The 23,459-nt window shown below is 43.7% G+C and overlaps 1 protein-coding gene across 1 annotated transcript in view; it reads right to left on the bottom strand.

Annotated features, from left to right (window-relative positions):
- The window catches only part of Fam234a (family with sequence similarity 234 member A), a 32,019-nt gene extending 8,560 nt beyond the window's left edge, over nucleotides 1-23,459 (bottom strand). Inside the window, exon 1 of the mRNA XM_046440940.2 lies at nucleotides 23,291-23,459. The gene's annotated coding sequence lies outside the window, so the exon portion shown is untranslated. The remainder of the gene's footprint in view (nucleotides 1-23,290) is intronic.

Below are 23,459 nucleotides of genomic sequence, written 5' to 3'. Positions count from 1 at the left end.
TTGAATTTTTCCCTTTTTGACTTTCATTGTTTTTCTTTATTTAATAAAAATAATTCATTGAAAATCCTGTGCACATACCCACTAAAATGGTTTTTATTTAAAAAATAAAAAAACATTCGAGTGAGGATGTGAGAAGTGGAGCTCAAACACTGCTGGTGGGAAAATGGTACAGCCATGTGGGGAAACAGGCTGGCGGTTCCTCAAAAGCTAAGAAGAGGGGCTGGGGTTGTGACTCAGTGGTAGAGCACTCGCCTAGCATGTGCGAGGCCCTGGGTTCGATCCTCAGCACCACATAAAAATAAATAAATACAATAAAGGTATTGTGTCCAACTACAATCAAAACAAATATTAAAAAAAAAAAAAAAGCTAAGAAGAGCTGGGCATGGTGGTCATGCCTGTAATCACTGTGCTCAGGAGACTGAGGCAGAAGGATCACAAATTGGAGGCCAGCCAGCAACTTAGTGAGACCCTGTCTCAAGATGGAAAAAAATAAATAAATAAAAAGGGCTGCTCAGTGGTTAAGTGCCCAGGTTAAAAAAAATAAATAAATAAAAATAAAGTTAAGCAGAGTTACATGCTATCCAGCAATTCCACTTCTATATACCAACAATAATTTAAGGCAAAGACTAAAACACTTATAAATAAATGTTCATTGCTTCATTATTCACCATAGCCAAAAGGGAGAAACAACTCAATGTTCATCAACAAATAAGTGGAGGAACAAATGTGGTCCGTCCTTACAGGGCCGCCTCTAAGGTGAGGCTGAGGGGAGTGAGCCTCCAAGGCTGCACTCCCTGGTACAACTCAGACACCCGTGTCCACATTTGTCTGACTCTGTGTGTGTGAAACACACAGGACAGGCACATCTACAGGACATTAAGTAGGTTAGGGACGTGGGGAAGAACCACTCAGGAGTGGGTTTCCCTTCTGGATGACAGAAGTGTGGCAATGGTTGCAGATGCACCAAATGGCACTGATAGAAAATCTTATGTCATGTGTGTCTGAGCACAACTGAAAACACAAACCTGTGTGTCCTCTCCTCAGTGCTGAGGCATGAGTTGAGTTTTAATATCTTGGAGATCAGGAAATGTGTGGCTATACAGGTAATGAGTTGGATGCAAGGGAAATCAAACAATGAGTCATGAGGGGGACTCATTAAGCCGGCACATGAATGGCATGGGAAGGTGTGGCAGGAGCTTTGTGGAAAATGCAGTTGGGGTGTGGGGGAGCCAGGGGCCTGGACTGCAGCGGCTTGACAGCAGGACCAGGGTGCAAGGCACCAGTGCCAGGAGAGATCTCTGCTCTGCAAACCTAGCTCTACGTCCCAGGTCCCCAGAAGGGACACTTGAGATGTTTCAGAAGTTCTTTTAGCAATGCTAAAATTCTAGATTTCTGTCTTTAAGGCATTCTTTAGGTCTAACCCTTTGGGAAGGAAACCTTACTTCTCTAAGCTGTGGCTGCCTCATTACCGGAAGCGAGAGCACCTTCTGGGCACAGCAAGCACCCTTAAGCCTCAAGCACTATGCAAAAATGAGGGGTGCTGCTCTCTCTCTGCTTCCTGATCATCATATGAGTTGTTTCCCTCTGCCACACTCTTCCACCATGATATCCGGGCTCACCTCAAGCCCCGAGGAATGGAGCCGGCATTCTGTGGACTAAGATCTCTGAAACCTGTGCCAAGGTGCTCCCACAATGCCACAGAGAACTCACAGAGAAGCTGCATCCTTTTGAGGGAAATGCAGGAACACTTGACCTCTGTTGGGGTGCGCTGTGAACCATCAGCTCCAGGAAGTTCACGTATTCAACATTAGATCAGTGATGTCACATCTTTGTACAGTCGGGTTTTTACTGGTGTTGTGATAAAGAGTGAGCCTTGTACAAAAATCAGTAATGATTCTGGAAATAAGTGTGATTATGTCCAACCCGACTGGAAGGTTTCAGAAGCTGTGTGATGGCTAAGAGGTACATGCATTTTGTTAGTTAAGAAATTTATTTAACAATTAAATACAAATTATTTTTCTTCCAGGGTATGTGATTTTTTTCAAACAGCTATCAATTTAGGGCATAAATACTTATTATTTAGACCTAACAACTTAAAACATTGTTTTGTATTTCTTTTGGTCTAAGGGTACTGTGAAAACCTAGATAAAACTAGACACTAGAGCTCCATGAACCTAGAAAGTTTGGGAACCTCTAACAGAATAAATTTTTATAGTGAAACTGTTAGTTCGGAGGCTCTGCAACCTTTACATGTTTTAAGTGTGGTCAACTGCCCTTCAAAAATATGACACCAGAGGGGTTAAATTAAAAGAGACACCGTGACCCATGCATTGTGCCAAGTTTGATTTTTTTAAGTGATACAAAAAAAAAAAAAAGAAGAAGAAGAAGAAAAGAAAAGTAAAAAAGCATCTCTAGTCATTTTGGGCTTTGAATCCTAAAGGCAGAAACTATTTTACTTCACCCCCAAGTCCCAGATCGGCTACAGGGTTCGGTAAATGCATGTTGACAAAATAAAAACAACCCTTTCCCCAAGGGTTGCTAAGGCAAGGTTGAAAATAATGTCAGGCTATAGTCAAATTACACATGCATACTTCAGGTTGCCAGATAAAATAGAGAATGCTCAGTTGAGTTTAAATTTCATAACCCAAACCCAGAAAGTCAAGGTTCATATATTTTCTCCATGTGTGGAAGCTAGAGAGAAACAAGGAAAAAAGCAGGATCTCATAAAAATAGAAGGAAGACCAGTAGAGTAGAGGAAGGGGATCAGAGGGAGGAAGATGAGGAGGGAAATAGGAGGTACGGGGGAATGAAATGGACCAAATTATATCATTATATTGTGTGCATGTATGAATGTGTAACAATGAATTCCATTATTATGGATAATTATAATGCATCACTAAAATATTACCAAACATTTAAATTTCAAATAAACAAGAAGTAATTATTTTAAAGTAACTATTTCCAAATTTTGCATTCGATGTACCTCTACTATAAAAAATTGTTCCTTGAGATGAAAATTGCACCTGAGTGTCAAGAAGAACCTAAGGAAACATGACCACCAAGGGCAGTGTGGTATCCTGAGTGGGATCCTGGGACAGGAAGAGGACATTAAGGAAAGACTGAAGACATCTAAGTAAGGATTTTTACAAATAATATTGTATCATATCATTTTAATAATTGTGACAAATATGCCATACTAATGTAAGATGTTAATAATAGGGGAAATTGCGATAAATAAGAACTATCCATATAATTCTGTAAATCCAAACCTGTTTCAAATTTAAAAGTTTATTAAAATTTAATTCTTTATTAAGATTTATTAATATTGTTAACTCTGGCAACCCTGACACTCTTACTTTCAAACAATAGTTAATCATACAATATGAATACTTAAAAAAAAAAAAAAAGAATGAGGAGTGCTGCTCAAAAGGATCTGGGAGTCTAAAAAAAGGCCTATCCACTCCCCAGTACACATTTCCCAGGCCTACTTGGGCCTGGGGCCACTGGAATCTGTGTTGAATAGCAGCACCTGACCAGCTACCAGCTCAGCTGGTCACTAGGCCTGGGCAGCAGACCTATGTCTTCATAAGCCCATGTAGATCTAGTAATTGTGAAGCCATGAACAGTGCATCTCCCTCAGTTCCTGCCACAACTGTGGTCCCCAGCCTCAGCTGCCGTAATCCTACTGCAGCATCCCAGACCAAATAATCAGCTCCTCTGGATGGGGATCCAGGGCAGGAGTGCTGCTGATGCTCTCCTGGTGATTCCCAGGTGCAGCCAAGTGGAGAAATACTGGCTGAGCATCTGCTCTGATCTGTGCACCCCACCTGAGCATCAGAGGAAGACCAGATTTCTCCTGCCCCTGAAGAGGGCCTCTCTCTCCACTGCAAGCCTGGAGAAGAGCAGCAGAGGGAGGGCGCCCTCCTTTGAATCAAGCCATCTGAGACTGTGTCCTGAGTTTCCTGCTTTGGAACTCTCAGCCACTGTAGTTAACGCAATAGCAGACTCAAGCTGATAAAGCAAACTGCTCTTTTCCCTAACCGTTTCTCTAATCCCCAAGCCATTTGGATACCTAAAATTAAGACCACACGATAGTGCACAAAATATGATTACGAAGGTAGCGGGATGTTTAATTTTAAAATACCAATGTTAAGGACATATGATACACACTCTGAAAGGTGCAAAAGGTGACTCTCAAGGGCAGAAACAGGCCACTGGTTTCCAACTGCCCCTCCCAGAAAGCCCGTGCACTGGCAAGTCTGAGCAGACATGTGACCAGCACAGCTGACTTACAAAGGCGACTTCCAGGAATGAGAGGAAAGATAAACTCTTAAACCCGATTGCATGATTTACCATGTGAAATCAGACCAAATGGGATAGCACAGGCAGGAATCAGGGGGTGCTGACACTTTCTCAGCTACCAGGCTTTGATTTAGAGAACCTGTGAAAAAATACTGCCCCGTGGCGACCAACTCGGCCACATGACTTGGAGCAGGTCGAAACCCTCTACTCATAAGCAGCACATTTGGGAAGTAGGGTAACTGGCCCCTTGTGAGAGCCTATTGGCCAGTGTCCTTGTGCAACTCGTGAGCAGGGCAGAGTAAGTGACGGGAACAAAGGCTTTGAGAGGAAAACTCCTATCATTAGAAGCAAACTAGTGCAGGTATCTTGTCTTAAATAAGATAACGTACTTTGCTGTCAGTTGAATTATACAAATGTACACGTATTCACTGATCCTCTGATGTAGGAGGAAGTCCTCTGAGTGTGGCCCACAGACCAGAGCTCTGGGCTCCTCCTCCACAACTCTGCAACTTAAAGTAGTGGGAGAACTTGGGGACCCAAGTGTAGAATCCTCTTGGATTTATAAGAAATTTTTTCAGTCTTTTATAGTTGTCTTATTCATATCAAATAAGATTTTTTTGGGGGGTACCAGGTATTGAACTTAGGGACACTCAACCACTGAGCCACACTCCCAGCTCAATTTTTGTCTTTTATTAGACAGGGTCTCACTGAGTTGCTTAGCACCTCGCTGTTGCTGAGCTGGCCTTAAACTCATGATCCTCCTGTCTCAGCTTCCCAAGCTGCTGGAATTACCAGCATGCGCCACCTTGCCTGGCCTCGAATTAGATTACAGTATTTGCTGACCTACACCTTTACAAGTCTTCCTAAAGAATTCAAGTCGTTTTTATAAAACTACTAATCCATTTGCACTCTGCCATCAGTTTATAGAAGAATTATGCTACATCCTATTACAGTTAACAGGCAAGACCAAGGCAACCACATCTGACTCTTGGAAAGTAGATGATTGTACGGTCAAAGGCAGGAGGACTTTGTGGGCTGACCAAGAGTCCAATGCCCATGTTGACCACTAGCATGCAGGTCTGGGGCCTTCTGACCACTGGTGAGTCAACTCCTTGACAATCATTTAAAAGAGAAATGACTACATGCATTTCTCTCAGTGATCATTTATTCACTCTTAACATTTTTAGATAGTAAAAAAATTTTAAATTAAAAATGACTGAGGGGGCTGGGGATATAGCTCAGTTGGCAGAGTTCTTGCCTTGCATGCACAAGGCCATCGGTTCAATCCCCAGCACCACACACACACACAAAAAAAGTGAGGGCTGGTGTGTAGCTCAGAGATAGAGTATGCTTAGCATGCTGGAGGCTCTGCATGCTAACCCCACCCCAACAATAAAAACCAGGGAGAGTCTCCAAAGTCACTGCTTCTGTTCTGACAAGCACAGAAATCTTCAGCAGGACCCCTATGGTCCACTGGTGGACCATAGGGGTCCTGCTGAAGATATCAAAAATTCACAATACTGGTCTAGATGTGAAAACTTCACTTGGGCACAGCCTTTTTTATCTTTTTTTTTTTTTACATAGAGTTACACAGATTTTTTTTTTTAAGAGAGAGAGAGAGAGAAGTTTAGTATTTATTTTTTAGTTTTGGGCGGATACAACATCTTTGTATATGGTGCTGAGGATCGAACCCGGGCCGCACGCATGCCAGGCGAGCGCGCTACCAATTGAGCCACATCCCCAGCCCCCCCCCTTTTTATCTTTTATTTATTTATTTTTTTTGATACCAGGGATTGAACTCAGGGGCTCTTTACCACTGAGCCACATCCTCAGTCCTTTTTTACATTTTATTTAGAGACAGGGGTCTCACTGAGTTGCTTAGGGCCTTGATAAATTTGAATTCATGATCCTCCTGCTTCAGCCTCCCAAGCTGCTGGGATTACAGGTATGTGCCACCATGTCAGCCTTTTTAATATTTTTGGTACCAGGGATTGAATCTAGGGGCACTTAACCACTCGGCTCCATCTATAGTCCTTTTAATTTTTTGAGATAGAGTATTGCTAAGTTGCTGAGGGCCTTGGTAAGTTGCTGAGGCTAGTCTTGAATTCGCAATCCTCCTGCCTCAGCCTCCTGAGATGTTGGGATTACAGGAGTATGGGCCACCGTACTCCACCTTGCAAACAAAGTAAGGAGTTAGCCCAGAAGCTTCATCACGGTTGCTAAGGAAGTCTTCAAAACCCTCAATACCCAGGTTCTTATTAAAAGTTGCAGCCATGTAGGCTGGGGTTGTGGCTCAGCAGTAGAGCACTTGCCTAGCTTGTGTGAGATCCTGGGTTTGATCCTCAAAACTACATAAAAATAAAAAAAGGTATTGTGTCCACCTAAAACTAAAAAATAAAAAAATAAAAAAAAATTGCAGCTGTGTGACAAGCAGCTTTCTGAGAAAATTGGCTGAGATGCATCAAACTCTGAAAGAGGATCTGAAGATCACGTGTGGTCCAGAGCACACAATGAGATGATTATACATGGCAGTGTGACATTTTCCTTCTCAGAATTGTAAAACTAGTGCTTCACACATCCATGGACAGTGGCTAACAGCAAGAGCTCAGATTTGTCGCTCTGAGTCACTTTTTAAAAATGCTCTAATGCTTCAGCATTGCTATGCTCATTTTCACATGTTCCTTATTTGCAGTTCCTCCAATAGTTTTAACTTTCAAAGTGGTGAAGGCATTCTGCACCCACTGTCTGACAGGGTCACAGTGTGGGGGATGCTGTGGTAGGGCCGCACCATCTGGAAACGGGAACCACAGGGAATGTTAAGTGTTTTGTTTATGATACTCCTGATATGGATAATAGGTAGGGCATATGTCATTCAATAATAAAAGCACGTGTTGCCTGAGATTGCAGGAAAATTCTCAGAATGAGACTAAGGATATAATTAAGACATGCCCCAAGATGTGTTTCAATCTCTCTCAGGATATAAACAATAGTGTTATTCTTCAAGAAATTCACGGGAAAAAGATTGCAAATCAAGGTTCCTAAGAAAAGCTTAACAATTTGCACTAAGCACCCTGTTGAGGTAAAAAGCCTGCCCTTTAGTTAAAGATTACTGGGCTGGGGTTGTAGCTCAGGTGTAGAGCGCTCACCTCGCACCTGCGAGACCCTGGTTTCAGTCCTCAGCACCACATAAAAATATATGAATAAAATAAAGGTATTGTGTCCAACTACAACTAAAAAATAAATATTAAAATAAGAAAAGATTACAAAGGGGCTGGGGATGTGGCTCAAGTGGTAGCGCGATTGCCTGGCATGCGTGCGGCCCGGGTTTGATCCTCAGCACCACATACAAACAAAGATGTTGTGTCTGCCGAAAACTAAAAAATAAATATTAAAAAATTCTCTCTCTCTTTAAAAAAAATAAGATTACAAAGACATAAGAATTGGTGTGCTTTGACCAAGGATTAAGGAAACTTTTAAAGAAAGCAGTTAAATAGGTCATATGAAAAAAATAAATTACCTTGGAAATTAAAAATAGAATAATGTAAAATTAATATAAATATATTTTAGAGGTACTTCAGAGTAGTAGGCTTTTAAGTAATAGACTTTCACTATTTTAAGTGCATTTTACTGGCACTTTAGAAGTAAGAAAGCTTATCAATAATCATAGGTATGCTTTAAAGTCAGAAGTTAATAACAGGTCCAGAGACATGTAGTCTAGTTGTGTAGCCAAGTACTTAGTGATTGAGGTGAACATGTAAAAGCTTAATCATCATTGCCAAAGGTTACAGAAAAAAATTTTAAACAATGTACTCAATATCTTAAGTAATCAATATGTGTCAGAAAAGATTGTAACTCTTGAAAATTATGTAAATCAAAGAAGTTTTGGGCTTTGAGGCTATCCATTAACTACCTGAAAAAACACCTGCAAAAATGGTATAAAAATAAAGGCCCCTCTCTAGGGGCAGCAAATGTTTTTCTGGAGGCTGCTTGTAACTTGCAACTTGACGTCCCATCTCTTCTTTCGCTGATGCCACTCCTCCTTCAGGACCCCTGGATCTCCGCTGGGGCTGGACCCTGGCATCAAAGCACCTACCTGTCGGAGGTGCATATCTGCAGATCTTGATTGAAATACCTTGTGATGAGGTAGTTATAACATGGTGACTAGGGCTGGGGATGTGGCTCAAGCAGTAGCGCGCTTGCCTGGCATGCGTGCGGCCCGGGTTCGGTCCTCAGCACCACATACAAACAAAGATGTTTGTCCGCCGAAAACTAAAAACTAAATATTAAAAATTCTAAAAAACCATGGTGACTTTTCCACTATAAACTTTAATTTTGAATAGTTTGTGCGTGATACCTGCAGATTTATGTTGCACTGGGCTGAAAGTATGATAGAATTCCAGCCACCACTTGTGCATTTTGACTTAATCAGAATCCTGTTTTAATAGTAAAAGTGGAAAATGTTTCTTATAGTCTGCTTTTTAATAAATGCAATTTATTTATTTATGTGGTACTATGGACCAAACCCAGGGCCTCACACATGCTACATCAGGGCTCCACCAATGAGCTACATACCAGTTCTTTTTTTCTTTTCTGTTTTGAGACAGGGTCTTGCTAATTCTTGGAGACTGGCCTTAAACTTGTGATCCTTCTGTCTCAGTCTCTGGAGCAGCTGGGACCACAGGTGCACACCACTGTGCTTGGCCTGCCCACTTTTTGGAGCTGTTTCTTGTATCCACATGGGCTTCCAGTCTTCTGTGCAAAGTGGCAGAGCAGTGTAGATGTCACAAGGCATCTGGTTTAGTGTGCACAGAGGACTCAAATCGTTACCTTCACATCTTTTTTATTTATGTGGTGCTGGGGCTTGAACCCAGGGCCTCATTCACATCATCCTTGTCTTCTGCAAACATTAGGAGCCTCTTTCTCATCTCAAGTGTCCTGCTGATTCCTCTTTTCAAGTTTAAAGACCTATCCTATTTCCAGACTGGAGCTGCCCAAGGATCAAGTGCTTTGTTTGAGAACTTAGAGTCACTGAGACTCACCAAGGAACACAGATTTTTGCATGGGGCGGTTCCTCCAGCATCTCCCAGGGAGTCCTGCAGGCATTTACACACAACAGTTCCTTCCCCATGGTGGTGTGCAAGTATTCTACACAGTACACAAATGAACATCTGTACCCAGCAGATATCCTTCCTTCCCACAGGTGTGAAAGTTTCAGTTTTGATCAACTGTGGTTTCCTTTTAAACTTTTTTTTAAAATATTTTTTAGACCTTTATTTTATTCATTTATTTATATTCGGTGCTGAGAATTGAACCCAGGGCCTCACACATGCTAAGCAGGTGCTCTACCACTGAGCCACAGCTCCAGCCCTCCTTTTAAACTCTTTATTTTGAATTTAGTACAGGTTTACAGAAGGTTGTGAAGATGGTTCTGAGAAGTCCAGTGTACCCTTCGCCGTTTCTCTAGTAGTCACATGGCAACTGTGGTGACTCACAAAGCTCAGAAATAGCACTGTGAGCATGTGCACCAGTGCAGTGTGGCCAGTCGCCCCCGTGCTTCCTGCGCTGTCACACCCACCTGCCCCCCCACCCCCAAGGTGTGACTACCACACACTCCCCATTTCTCAAGTGTTGTGATTCGGAGAATGCCTGTAAATGGAAGCAGCCTGTGAACTGATGCTGGATCCTGGATTTCTACCCAGCATCATGCCTCTGGGACTGTCCCATGGCTGCCTTTTCCACAGTCCTTTTGTCACTGGGTACTGCTGTGTAAGTGGCCACCACCTGCTCAGCCAGTTCTGTGGGGACGCTGATGGCTTCCAGCATGGGCCAACATGAACCAAGTTGCTATGAACATTCACAAGCAGGTTGAATGATCCATTTCCCTGCAGCAGTTGCTGGATCACACAGTAGTTGTGTGCTCTCGTTTGTTGAAATTTGTGATGAAGATGCTACATGTTCTTGGTGGATTGTCTCTTGTTTTGTTATGTGGCGTCCTACTCTGTCCCTACTGATTTTCCTGCTCTGTCCGATCTGCTGGCAATACCGTCACTCTTCTCTTCTCTTTGATTGATGCCTGCATGGAATGTCTTTTTCCATCCTTTCATTTTCAACCTATCTATATCATTACATTTGAAATGAGTTTCTTTTAGACAGCACACAGATTAGAGTTTGTTCTTTTTTTTTTTTTTTTTAATTCACTTTTCCAATCTTTTACTTTGTATAGTCAGACCACTTACTGTTCATGGAATTCTCAGTTTGGAATTCTCAGTTAGGCCTTCTTGTTTTGTTTGCTCTTTTTTTTTTTTTTTTTGTAGTGCTGGGGATTGAACCTAGAGCCTTGTGCACGTGAAGCAAGCACTCTAACAACTGAGCTATATCCCCAGTCCTGATCCTTCTATTTTGTTGTTCCTGTTTTTTTTTTCCTTGACTTCCTGTGGGTAATTTGAATTTTAGAATTCCCATTTGATATACATATCAGGTTGGTTTGGGGTTTTATTGTTGTTGCTGTTTGTTTGTTTGTTTGGTTTTGGCATTGGGGATTGAACCCAGGAGCACTTTACCACTGAGCTGTGTCCCTAGCCCTTTTTGTTTTGAGACAGTATCTCACTAAATTGCAGAGGCTGGCCTTAAACTTGGGATCCTCCTGCCTCAGCCTCCCATGTCTCTGGGAACACAGGCGTGTGCCACTGCACCCAGCTAGCTATAGGGTTTCTACAGTTTTTTTTTTTTTTTTTTTTTATTGTTGCTATGCGTAGTACTTTATACTGGTTGACTCACTGCAACCTACTGGTGTCAGTACTTGCTGGCTGGAGTGAAGTAGGGACACCTTAATGCTGGAGGTCCCTGGACTCTCCTTCCCTGTTTATAGGACTAAAGTACATATACAGAACCACCTCAGTGGAAACTTTTGCTTCAATTGTCAAATCTTAGGAAGCTCACAAGAAGAGAGGTCTATGACATTTGCCCTTATTTTTCTTTTTCTGCTATTCTTCCTAACATTTGAAGACTGTCATTCCTTTCCATTCCAAAAGTCTCCCTCAGCCATTCTTTTTTTTAATATTTATTTTTTAGTTATAGGTGGATATAATATCTTTTATTTATGTGGTGCTGAGGATCGAACCCAGTACCTCACACATGCTAGGCAAGCACTCTACCTCTGAGCCACAACCCCAGCCCTCCCTCAGCCATTCTTATGTGCAGGCGAAACACTTGTCTTTCCTTCATGGAGGATGCCTTCTTTCCTATCTCTGAAGATTCGTCAGGGTTTGGTAGGTCTGTTTCTTTCAGAACTGGGAACAAATTAAGCTGCGTCTTTCTGGCCTTTATGGTTTTGATGAAAAATCTTCTGTCATTTAAATTGTCTTTTCCCCAAAATGAAATATCAATTCTGTCTTACTGCTTTCATATTTTTTTCTTTGATTTTAGTTTTCAGAAATTTGATTATAACGGGTCTTGGCACAGGTTTCTTTGAGTTTATCCTATCTGGGGTGTGTTCAGCTCCTTGAATCTATAGGCTCACTGCAGATGTTGTAAGCTATTATTCTGGTTTTCTGGAGTAGCAGTAGCACCTGGAAGGGTGTGCAGCTGGAAGGGTGTAAGGGCGAAAGAACTACAGGGCAGCCATGGGGATCTGGGGGAAGTGGATGAGAGCCAGCATGTACCAAGGGGCCAGGGCTCTGGGCTCCAGCCAGGTTCCTACTGAGCTCTTGACTCCAACATTTCCTTTGAAAATATATTTACATAGAAAAAGTTGAGAAGATTTAAGAAAAGTTTTAAATAAAAATAATCCTAACAGTTGCCTCACACATCCAGTAAAGATCTCAAGTCTTTACTGTCTTCCAAGTCTGGGAAGTGCTGCTCTCCACGGTCCTGAAAGGGGGGCTGCCTCACCTGAGAGCTTTCTCGCTGCTGCAGAGAGGATGCTGAGACCCCTACCATGTTGCCCAACCCCACCGTCGGAAAGCACAGGCATTCTGAGCTGAAAGTTGCTCTCCTCACCAACTCCAGACCAGCTTGTCTTGGAACAGCATCTCATTCCTTTTCCACCTGCATGCCTTCCAGGTGTCTGTAAAGCCTGGGTGTGAATCCACTGCTATAATTATGACCATTGGCCATGTGATGGGAGTTACTGACCCTCCAGTGTCCCCAAGAGGCCAGCAAACATTGTTCTATTCTCTATGCTTACAGCCCTTCGTTTTGAATCCTACCAATCCCAGCACAAGAGAAAGAGAGAGAGAGAAAGAGATAGATAGATTGATTGATTCAGATAACTGTTGCAGCTGGGTTTCCCAGTTCTGCTAGACTGGCCACAGTCAGTCAGTCAGGCCTTGCTCCAGTAATGTGGCAACTGCCATCTTATTTATTAGGTCCTTTTCTGGTTTCCTAACCACTTGTGACTCAAAGCCAATAGAATTCTTGGTTTCTTGGGAGTACTTCTTTTATCTCATCACACCACAAAGGGAACATCATGACCCAGGAGCACAGACTCAAGGTGTCAGACCACATTTCTGGAGCCACACACCCCTCCGTCATCTGACCCACTAGGTGGACACAGGTGCAAAATGCCTGCTCACCTCTGGCCTACCACCTCCTCACTGGGGCAGCTCAGACACAGCTCCCACTCTAAGTTTGGCAAGATTCTTGGCTGCCAGAGGACTATGGCTAATTTAGGTGGAAAGGGACTGGTTGGAAGGATGCCAAGAGTATGCGAGGCTGATGGAAGGAACAGAGAGCCACTCTCAGGAAATGACAGGCATGAAGGGAAGACAGGAGGCCGAGGATGCAGGAGGACCATGGCCACGGCAGGGTCTCATCAGGGCACTCCTCAGGCTAGGCACCTACCAGATCGGCAATTCTGTGAACAACCCAGCATCCTTAGGCTGGGCCTTCCAGGGTTTGCTAATTTTCCTTTTTATCTCCTATATTATTTCACCAGTTGTCTAGAAAAGTCTAAAGACAGCAACTAGCACAATATCCAAAGTCCTAGGGAAACAAACAAACAAAACCCTTCCCCTGGCTATCATTAAAATGTAGACAAGGGCTACGAGTGTAGTTCAGTGGCAGAGCACATGCCTAGGACAAGCAAGGCCCTAGGTTCAATCCCAGCACAAGAGAGAGAGAGAGAGAGATTGGTTGATCCAGATAGCTATTGCAGCTGGGTTTCTCAGTTCTGCTGGACTGGCCACAGTCAGTCAGGCCTTGCTCGCTATGGCAGGCCATGCCAGAAGGCCACAGTCCTCATCCTGGCAAAAGCTGGCCTCCCTCACACAGCTATTTTTTAATCCTTATATTTTTATTTTTCTTAGTTATACATGGACACAATATCTTTCTTTTGTTTATTTATTTTTATATGGTGCTGAGGATCGAACCCAGCCTCACATGTGCAAGGCAAGCACTCTGCCACTGAGCCACAACCCCAGCCCCACACAGCTATTTTTAAATCAGGGTCAACAATAAATGATTCACAAAAGAGAGATTAAATTCTGCCCATAATGTCTTTGGAGGTTTGACAGGCTTCCCATGGGAGGGAGCCGCACACCAGTGCCAACAGACAGAAGCGGGAGGTGGCTCAGGTAGTAAGGAGAACTTGGGCAGCATCATGCTTCTTGCCTGCCTCCTAATCATTAACAGAGTTCCAAGACTTTTGTCCCAGTAAAAGTAAAGAGGCTTTATAGGACTGGGTGTGTCGCTCAGTGGTAGATTACTTGCTTAGCATGCTCAAGACCCTGGTTTTGATTCCCAAGCATGCCCCCAAAATAAAACAAAGATACTTCATTAAAAAATAGATGAAAGATAATGTGATCCTTCTCTGAAGTCTTCTATTCTTTATGAGAGAAAACTGACGAGCCAAGTGTTGGTAGGACCCTAGGTCCAAATTAAATGACATAATGCTATTTATCCTACAAGCACACCTACGCAGATGGAGAGAAGACAGCCTTGCCCCTCCCTATGTTAACACAATAAATTATACCCAGGGGTTCTTTTCCCTTGAAATTCCAGCCTGAGCTGAGTCTCTAAGAGCAAGCCACACAGGCACCACTGGGAAGCTTGGCCTGAGCACAGTGACAGACACCAGACACAGCTAGTGAGAGCTCAGAACTGAAGGCAGGAGGGAGCAGGGTGTGAGATGGCTTCTGCTTGCTCTGTCCCTGGGCCCCAGGGCTGTCACACAGCTCTCTCTCTGTGCTGAAGGGTCAGAAAAAGCCAGACACACAAATGAATGAGTGCATGTGAAAGTTGAAAGGGTAAGGCCTACCTAATGTCAATTTCCTGCTGCAAAACGTCAGGTTTCTATTCAGGGACGGGGAAGCTGCAGGGACAGCTTGATATTATTTTTGCAACATTTTTTGAATTCATAATTAGTCAAAACAAAAAGTTAAAAAGAAATAAAATCAAAAAAGAAAGGAAGCTGGGCGCTGTGGTGCTCGCCTGTAATCCCAGCATCTGGGGAGGCTAAGGCAGGAGGATCCTGAGTTTGAAGCCATCCTCAGCAACTAATCGAGAGGCCCTAAGCAACTCAGTAAGACCTTGTCTCTAAATAAAATGCAAAAAAAAAAAAAAAAGGCTGGGGATATGGCTCACTCATTAAGCACCCCTGGGTTCAAACATGGATACCAAAACAACAACAACAACAAAAAATGAAAAAACTTTACAAAGGGAGGCAGGATCAGAGGTTCATTCAAGTTCAAGAAGAACCAGCTTTCCCACAAGCAGCCCCATGCATGCCTCAGAGCCACCTCACTACAAAGCTAGTTTATTCCAAAGGCAGAAACTTTTTGTTTTGTATCATTTGTGTTTGAGAGAACACAGATAACAGTGGAGTTTTGTGGTAACTTGAAGTCCCACTGTAAAGAACAGCCAGACCCTGGCATGCTGCAATTCTCTTTTTCAAAATAATTACTGGCTTCCTGAAAACTACCCACTGCATTCATTTCCCTTTCCACAGAGGGGAAGAAAAAGATATTCACAGCATATAGCCCAAATACACAACGGCACCAGGCAAACACCAGAGTCCTGCAGGGTCCTTAGGCTGGATCACATGGTATCCAAGTGAATACCAAAGGGAAGGCACACTCCTGCTAAGCATCCTCCCCATGGCTTAAATGCCTGCTTCAAAAGAGCTGTGAGAGCACTGGACACAGATGAGGAAGTCTCCGAAAATTAAAGAGCTGATCAGAAATTTCTTCCCAAGACCCCTAAATCCTGAGCTAAGTCTTCCTGGGAACTCTACTCAGTCACCAGGAAACAGGTGTAGTATTAAAGGCCCCAAGAGCAGCACAGTCAAAGCAAGTTGGCTCACATTTCACCTAGTTTGAAAATAAGGACAGCAAGAGACAGGTTCAAAGATTTGCTCACCGACAGCAGAAAGGTATCCATGCTTTTCTGCTGTGGTCACTGAAAACGCCTAGAGCATGAGACAAGGTTTCTGGAGGCCTGATAAAGAAAGTCCTCATGGACTGTCCCTGGGCCAGGCTGTACTTTGGCACTTACACTCATAACCATGGAGTCCAGCCATTTGGCTCTTAGCAAGCTGACAACAAAAAGGTGAACTCCCCATTATCACGTTAACCTAAAGCTTCTGACATGTGGGTAGGTTTCCAGAGTGGCTACTTTTTAACTTCACAGATGATTCCCTGGGTTTTCTCAGGGCTCTTTCTGGTACAGTACAAGAAATTCAAAAGAAGATGTGAGAAATGTGTACCTGCAAGAAGTCTAGGCCCACTGCACTGCCTGCCTGGTTTTACTTTCAGCTTCTTCATCCTGTGCACCTGAAAGCTTCTCCAACAGTGGAGTGCTAGAGCCTCTGTTACCAGGCAGTGAGGCTGCTGCGGGGTAAGCACGATGACCCAGAGGCTTTGGGAACAGAATGGGAAATTCTCCTCCCTGTTGGAAGTGGAAACCTGCAGGCCCCTTCGTGTGGATATTCACTCTTCGCTGCCACTAGAAGTCAGAAGAAGTTTCAGGGGCAAAGGCAAACAGTGCAGGGTGAGGGCTGCCTTCACCTCGGCAGAGGACAAAAAAGTGAGGCCTAGTGGCTCACAGCATGCACAGGGGGCTCCACATGTTAACCAGACCCTAAGAAGCGCAACAACAGAGAACTAAGGTTCGCCCTAAACTGAGTTGGTGTTTGAACTCTGACTTTCTTCTTTTTGTTTCACATTGCAACTGCTGTTGTTGAATTCCATATAGAAAGGGGGTAAGAAAAACATGCTCTAGGCATTTTCAGTGACCACAGCAGAAACATTTTACTTCTTTAAAAAAAAAAAATACCTTTATTCCATTCATTTATTTTTATGTGATGCTGAGGATTGAATCCAGGGCCCTGCACATGCTAGGCGATCATTCTACCAAGCCACAATCCCAGCCCACAATCCCTGGTGATATTTACTTCTAATATCGCCAGGAAGCATCTGCAAACTACAAACAGGGTAAACAATATTCCTGATCTCGAGTATGTCTGTTAGTTCATTTGTTAGCACAGCAAGGATCCACTACCTGTGGGCCACAGGGACTTCAAGAACCACTCCAGCCAAAAAGACAAAGCTTCTGAAATTTCCAAGGGAAGGACAAAAACATGTACCTCTGTGCTAGTAAAATCCAGTGTTGGAGGCTGGGGACGTGGCTCAAGCAGTAGCACACTCACCTGTCATGCGTGAGGCCCGGGTTCAATCCTCAGCACAACATACAAACAAAGATGTTATGTCCGACGAAAACTAAAAAATAAATGTTAAAAAATTATTTCTCTCTCTCTTTCTCCTCTCTCTCTTTAAAAAAAAATCCAGTGTTGGAGGTGAGAAATGAGTCCTAAGGAGTGTTAATGTTTGTTAGCATGAACTCAAGAGACGTTCTTAGAGGAAAACAAAATTGCACTTGTGCACTTGTATAAGCCGTGGTATGGGAATTAAAAACACTGCCTTCCAGAAAGAAAAGCGGTTAAGATACTAAGGAAAAGATTCATAGCTCTGTGTCCTTTCAGTCACCATTCTTTCAGCACAGAAATTGGAAATTCACATAAATTTCAGAGAATAATTAACTGGAGTTTCCTCCTATCAATTTTGAGGTTTCGAAATCATAACTATTAAGTACATTTCTTGACATATAAAACAAAACAAAAAAAGAAAGGAAATGTGTGGGAAAGAAAGCGCAGTAACATGACACACATTGCTTAAGGTGAATAAATGACTCAAAGGGCAACCTGAATTAGGACAATCCTTGAGTTTTCACCCGTCACTCCCTGGCACTGTGGAGCTGCCAGGAAATCAGACACAGCTAGTGCTTGTGCCCAAAGCCACTGGGGCTGCCACACCTGTCCTCAGGAGCAAACAGGCTGTCCCTATGCTGATACAACTCTCATTATGAGCAAGAACAATAAAATTGTGCAATAGTTTGTAGCTCACAGACATTTCAAAGAGGCAGGAATACCATACACACCCAGAAAGGAAATAAAAGGTATCCCCTGGTTTGAGCCCCAGCACTGAAACAAATAATAACAACAAAAGGAAAGAAAGAAAACAGGTACTTCATTTCCCCCCAAAAGTTCTTTAAGAATATTAGTTTATCCAATCAGAGAGAACAGAAAGTAAAAACAAAAGTCTCATTTTAATTGTTTTTTAATTAGGGAAAGCATGAAATCTCCAGGAAGGACAGAATGAAAACTGTCAGATCAAATAACTGGAAAGTCTACAGATATTTCCAAAGGAGGGGAGTCTAATTTTTTAAACTGCAGAAATGTAATAAAAACTGCATTTTTGAAGAAAGATCATTTCAGGTTGCTTTAATAATAAATGCCCTCATGCTGAGTATAAGGGGTGGGGCATGCCTACCTAGCCACTCCTGAGGTTGAGGCAGAATAGCACAAACTCTTGTCCCAAAATAGAAAAATAAAAAGGGCTGCATATGTAGCTCAGTGGTAGAGCACCCTGGTTCAATTCCTCATACCACAAAAAGAAAGAATCCCCCACTTTCAGATTTTGGTTTTTGGTACTAGGGATTGAACTCGGGGACACTCAACCACTGAGCTGTTTTATATTTTATTTAGAGACAGGGTCTCACTGAGTTGTTTAATGCCTCCCTGTAGCTGAGGTGGGCTTTTTTTTTTTTTAATATTTATTTTTTAGTTATTGGCGGACACAACATCTTTGTTTGTATGTGGTGCTGAGGATCGAACCCGGGCCGCACGCATGCCAGGCGAGCGCGCTACGACTTGAGCCACATCCCCAGCCCTGAGGTGGGCTTTTAATTTGTGATCCTCCTGTGTCTCAGCTTTCTCAGATGCTGGGATTACAAACATGCGCCACCACACCTGGCTAATTTTTTTTTATATTTATTTTTTAGTTGCAGTTGGACATAATACCTTTATTTTATTGATTTATATGCAGTGCTGAGGATTGAACCAAGGACACCACCCCGCTAGGCAAGCGCTCTACTGCTGAGCACAACCCGAGCTCCCTGGCAAAATTTTTAAATTGTGCATTTTACTGTTCTCTTTTAAGGGAACAATGAACAATGTTCCCTTAAATGAACAAGAGATCACTCAGAACTAAGCATTTCATCCTAAAAAAAAATGTATTTCATGCTTTAAAGTCTGACTTCATTTAATTTTAGCTGCATGTCTTCAAGTCTTAACTCTGATTTTATAAAGGAACCTGAAAAACTGGGTACAGTGTGCATACCTGCAATCCCAGGGCTCAGGAGGTGGAGGCAGGAAGGACTGCAAGTTCAAAGCCAACCTCAGCCACTTTGTGAGGCCCTATGGTAGGTCTGGATCTCTTATGGGAGTAAAGAAGGCCCCCTGCTGTTTGCCCCAAATTTCTAGCTCAGCTGGCTGAATGTTCCTACTCAGAGAAGAGCAGCTTACATGACCGCACCCCACTGGATGGTATAACAATTTTACAAAGCAGACTTTTTAAAAAATCAAGGATAACTTAAACTTGTAAATTAAAATTAATAAATAAAATGGGGGGGGGGCTGGGGATGTGGCTCGGGATGTGGCTCCAGTGGTAGCATGCTTGCCTGGCATGCGTGCGGCCCGGGTTCGATCCTCAGCACCACATACAAACAAAGATGTTGTGTCCGCCGAAAACTAAAAAATAAATATTAAAATTCTCTCTCTCACTCTCTTAAAAAAAAAAAAAAAAAAAGAGGGAAGAATGTGTTGAAATAAACAGGGAAGAGAGGCTTGGTGCAAGGTGTAGTAGCTTTTTATTAATCACTTTTTAAATTTGTTCTAATTAGTTATAGATGACAGTAGAATGGGTTTTTTTTTTTAAGGACTGAACCCAGGAATGCTCCACCATTGTGCAACATCCCCAGCTCTTTAAAAGAAAAAAACTTTTAGTTGTAAATGGACACAATAACATTATTTATTTTTACTTAGTGCTGAGGATCGAACCCAGTGCCTCATACATGCTAGGCGAGTAAGTGCTCTACCATTGAGCAACAACCTCAGCCCATCCCCAGCCCATTTTATTTTTTGTTGTTTTGAGACAGGGTCTCGATAAATTGCTGAGCCTGGCCTTGAACTTTTAACACCCTTCAGGCGTGTGCCACCATGCCCAGCTTCTGGTCCATGTATTTTATAGGTGCAATTTTTTATACCTTTATTTATTTATTTATTTATATGTGGTGCTAAGAATCAAACCCCATGCCTCATACATGCTAGGCTAGCACTCTACCACTGAGCTAAAATTGAAGCCCCTGGCCCATGTATTTTGACAGCAATCCAATATGAGGTGTCTGAGGGACACCACAAACATTAAGAAGGCAGCACTGGAGCTTCCAGCTGACCAAGCAGATGTCAGACAAAGACAGTTACAGAGTCCAGTTGTTTACAGTGAACAGCTATTTCCTCTCCTCACCAAGAATAATCTCGAGGCAAAGAATAGGCCCACATTCATTTTTCGACTGAGAACAAATTTTAAGGTCATGATTCCCTGACAAAGGCAGAATTTCACAGCACATGCAGTCAGCATTCAAAAGCCTCAATAAATTCTTTTCCTTCACATGAAGGACTTTAAAAGCAACCAAGGATGGCACACAGAGCTTCCTAAAGATAAGCTGAGGGATAAGAGCTACTGGCATTTCAGATGAGCAATCATCACACCCAGTCAGTTTCAAGTTTTCTGGGTTGGTCCTCGAATAACTCTTTCTGAGTTTTAGGGTAGGTGTTTCACCTGTGGCTCTTCTGCAGGTCAGTGTCATTCATTCATATATATATATATATAAATAGTTTTTACGGGGCTGGGGATGTGGCTCAAGCGGTAGCGCGCTCGCCTGGCATGCGTGCGGCCCGGGTTCGATCCTCAGCACCACATACAGACAAAGATGTTGTGTCCGCCAAATACTAAAAAGTAAATATTAAAAATAATAATAATAATTTTTAGTTGTAGACAGACATAATATCTTTATTTTATTTATTTACACATGGTGCTGAGGATCAAACCCAGTGCCTCATTCATGCCAGACAAGTACTCTACCACCGGGCCACAACTCCAGCCCCATTCTTGTCCTTACATTAAGTGAGTGTGGTGGGAAGCAATAGCTGTTTGGAAGATAAAGTGTAACTCTAACTCAATGACTTCTGATCATCCCTACAAGGTCAGAGGCCCTCAGCTTTGATTTACCTCTTTACCACTTTTTAAAAAATAACTTTCATTAAAAAGAAGTAAAGTACATGGCCGCACATATATACATTTCCCACATCCAGGGGTTGTCAACACACAGCCAGCACACTACTCCTGTACACTCCATCTCTTGATGATTCTAACATCTGTTTCACTTTTGAGGAAACTCACTTCGATTCTCAGCATCGCTTCCTAGTTGTTGGTTAGGAGACTGCTCCGTCTTTTCTTTTGCTTGCTTCTTCTTTTTTTTTTTTTTGTGAGGCATTCTGAAAGCCTATCCATGAAGAATTTTACAAATGAAAATGGGAACAAAATATACCAAGTCTGTAGGTTTTACATAAACCAATTCTGAGTGAGACATACAGAAGACTCAAAAACACCTGTGCAGACTGTAGCTCATCTATTTCTTCTTTCTAGCCCCTCTTTTCAATGGCCAACACTTTATGTCATATTCTTAGGACTTCTCACTAGAATTTCTAAAGCCCTCTCAAATCTTCCTAAAATATGTCTTGGTCATGTTATTCCCCTGCCTATCATTCTGGAATGGCTCATCACCATTTTAAAATAAAAACTAACACCTGGATTATTTTGAGGTCTTTTCACTCTTGGCTCCTGTCTATCTCTCCAGTGTCATCTCCCCAAAGCCCACACCATGTTTGTCCCAATTCTGCTTCCTCTAGTCACACTGCTGTTCTGGACACACCATTTTATCTGTCCTTCTTCCTCCACTCACTCCTACTCCACCTTCAAAGCCAATACATGCCTCACATCCACCAAGGCCTCATGCCCTCCAGCTTAGGGGCTCCTTATAGCTCTGGACTCTGAGTAGCTGGGGAGATCTCCTTCAGGCTGTTAGAAAGCTGAGAGCAGACACTTATTTTATTGCCTTTGTTTCCCAAGATCAAAAGCACAGCAGAGGTGAGAAATAAAATAAACATAAACACATGTCTGAATAAATGTTCAATTATAGGGCTGGGGCTGTAGCTCAGTGGTAGAGCACTTGCCTCGCACATGTGAGGCACTGAGTGTGATCCTTAGCACCACATAAAAACAAATAAAGATATTGTGTCCATCTACAACTAAAAAAATAATTTAAAAAATGTTCAGTTCTAGTTAAGCTCTGAAGAGCCATTCACTAGAGCATTAATTAACTATTTTCTTTGAAATCTACAGCTTGCAGGAGCAGATGAATTACGAGTGGATTAGAAACAGGGCACAAGTCAGATGTGACTACCTGACACTTACACCTTCTCTAGAGTAAGAGTACCTTGACAGTCCTTGGGAGAATCCATTTTCCCACATGCCCAGTGTGGTTTCGTTGGGACTAACCCTTTCCCACTCAAGGGAGGATGGAGGGCTCCTTACCAATGTGTGGTTAACTAATTAGATTTACAGAAATTTAGAGCCCAAATGAATGAAGCCCAGAACTTCAGCCAGAATTACAGAAACTGGAGTTTTCCCACAGGATGGGATGGTAAGTGGTACAGTGGTTTTAAACTATTTTCACAAACTCTTTGTTAAGTCTCCCTTCAGAAGGTGGAGTCCCTTGTACTTAAGAATAGAGTGCACAGGCTCCAAAACCAGGTCATAAAAAGTATAGTGGTTTCCACCTCCTCCCTACCACCCCACCCCCCACCCCCCAGGGCCCCCCCCTTCTCTCTCAGCTGTCCTAAGGAAAGGCCCTGAGGCAAGTCAGGGACTCCAGCCACCAGCCCTGTGGGAGAGCCATCCTGCAGTTAGACTCTCCTGGGACTGTCAGCTGGGCAGGGAAACTCGGAACGCCTAACCCACAGAAACTTTGATACACAGCAGCAGATAACAGCACAGGAGCCTGAGAAAAGGCCAACAGAGAAGAAACAGTAGAGGGGGTAAGCAGGCGACACCCCCCCACACCCACAATACCAAACCCTGGTCTCTCCCACGCTCCTGGGCTTCCCCTCCGCAGTGGCAGCTGGTTCATGACCCCGCCGCCCCGAGTCTGCCAAGGGAGCAGCAAAGACTGCAAGCCGATGAGGCGCCAGCAGACCCCCGCCCCAGCGGGCACGCCGGGTGTCCACGCCTCTGCCCTGCACTTTCTCTTCTGCACCTCCGGGGTCCGCTCCTTCACCTATCATCGCAGCGCCCGGTAGAGCGGATGCAGTGCAGGGCCGATCCGGACTCCGCGGGCCCCGCGACCCGAGCGTCAGGCGGTCAGCGGACGCGCAGGCCCGAGGGCGATGACCTCTCTGCTCCGGGTGCTCGGGCCAGCCTGAGGAGGCCGGTCACCAGGCGGCGCGCCCCGCCCGCGGTCCCGCGGCCCCGCAGCCCGGTGCTCGACCGGGCCGCTCCCACCAGAGCGAAGCCGCGTGCGCGAGACATCGGGTTACCTCAGATCGGGGCGCGGCACACTCGGGGCTCCTCGCACACTACTATGAAAGCTGGCTCATGCGCCCGATCCCGAGACAGCGATCCGCCACCGGGAAATGCCGCACGGCGGAGACCAAGGCGCCAGGACTGGGTCCTAGAGTAGTGGCTCTCCCCGCCGCAGGCCCCGCC

This window comes from Marmota monax, unplaced genomic scaffold (assembly GCF_021218885.2).
Source record: "Marmota monax isolate L192 unplaced genomic scaffold, Marmota_monax_Labrador192_F-V1.1 WCK01_AAM20220418_F8-fsc00035, whole genome shotgun sequence".
Classification (NCBI taxonomy): Eukaryota; Metazoa; Chordata; class Mammalia; order Rodentia; family Sciuridae; genus Marmota; species Marmota monax.
The sequence above is the reverse complement of the archived record's forward strand: the minus strand, read 5'-3'. Positions and strand labels throughout refer to the sequence as shown.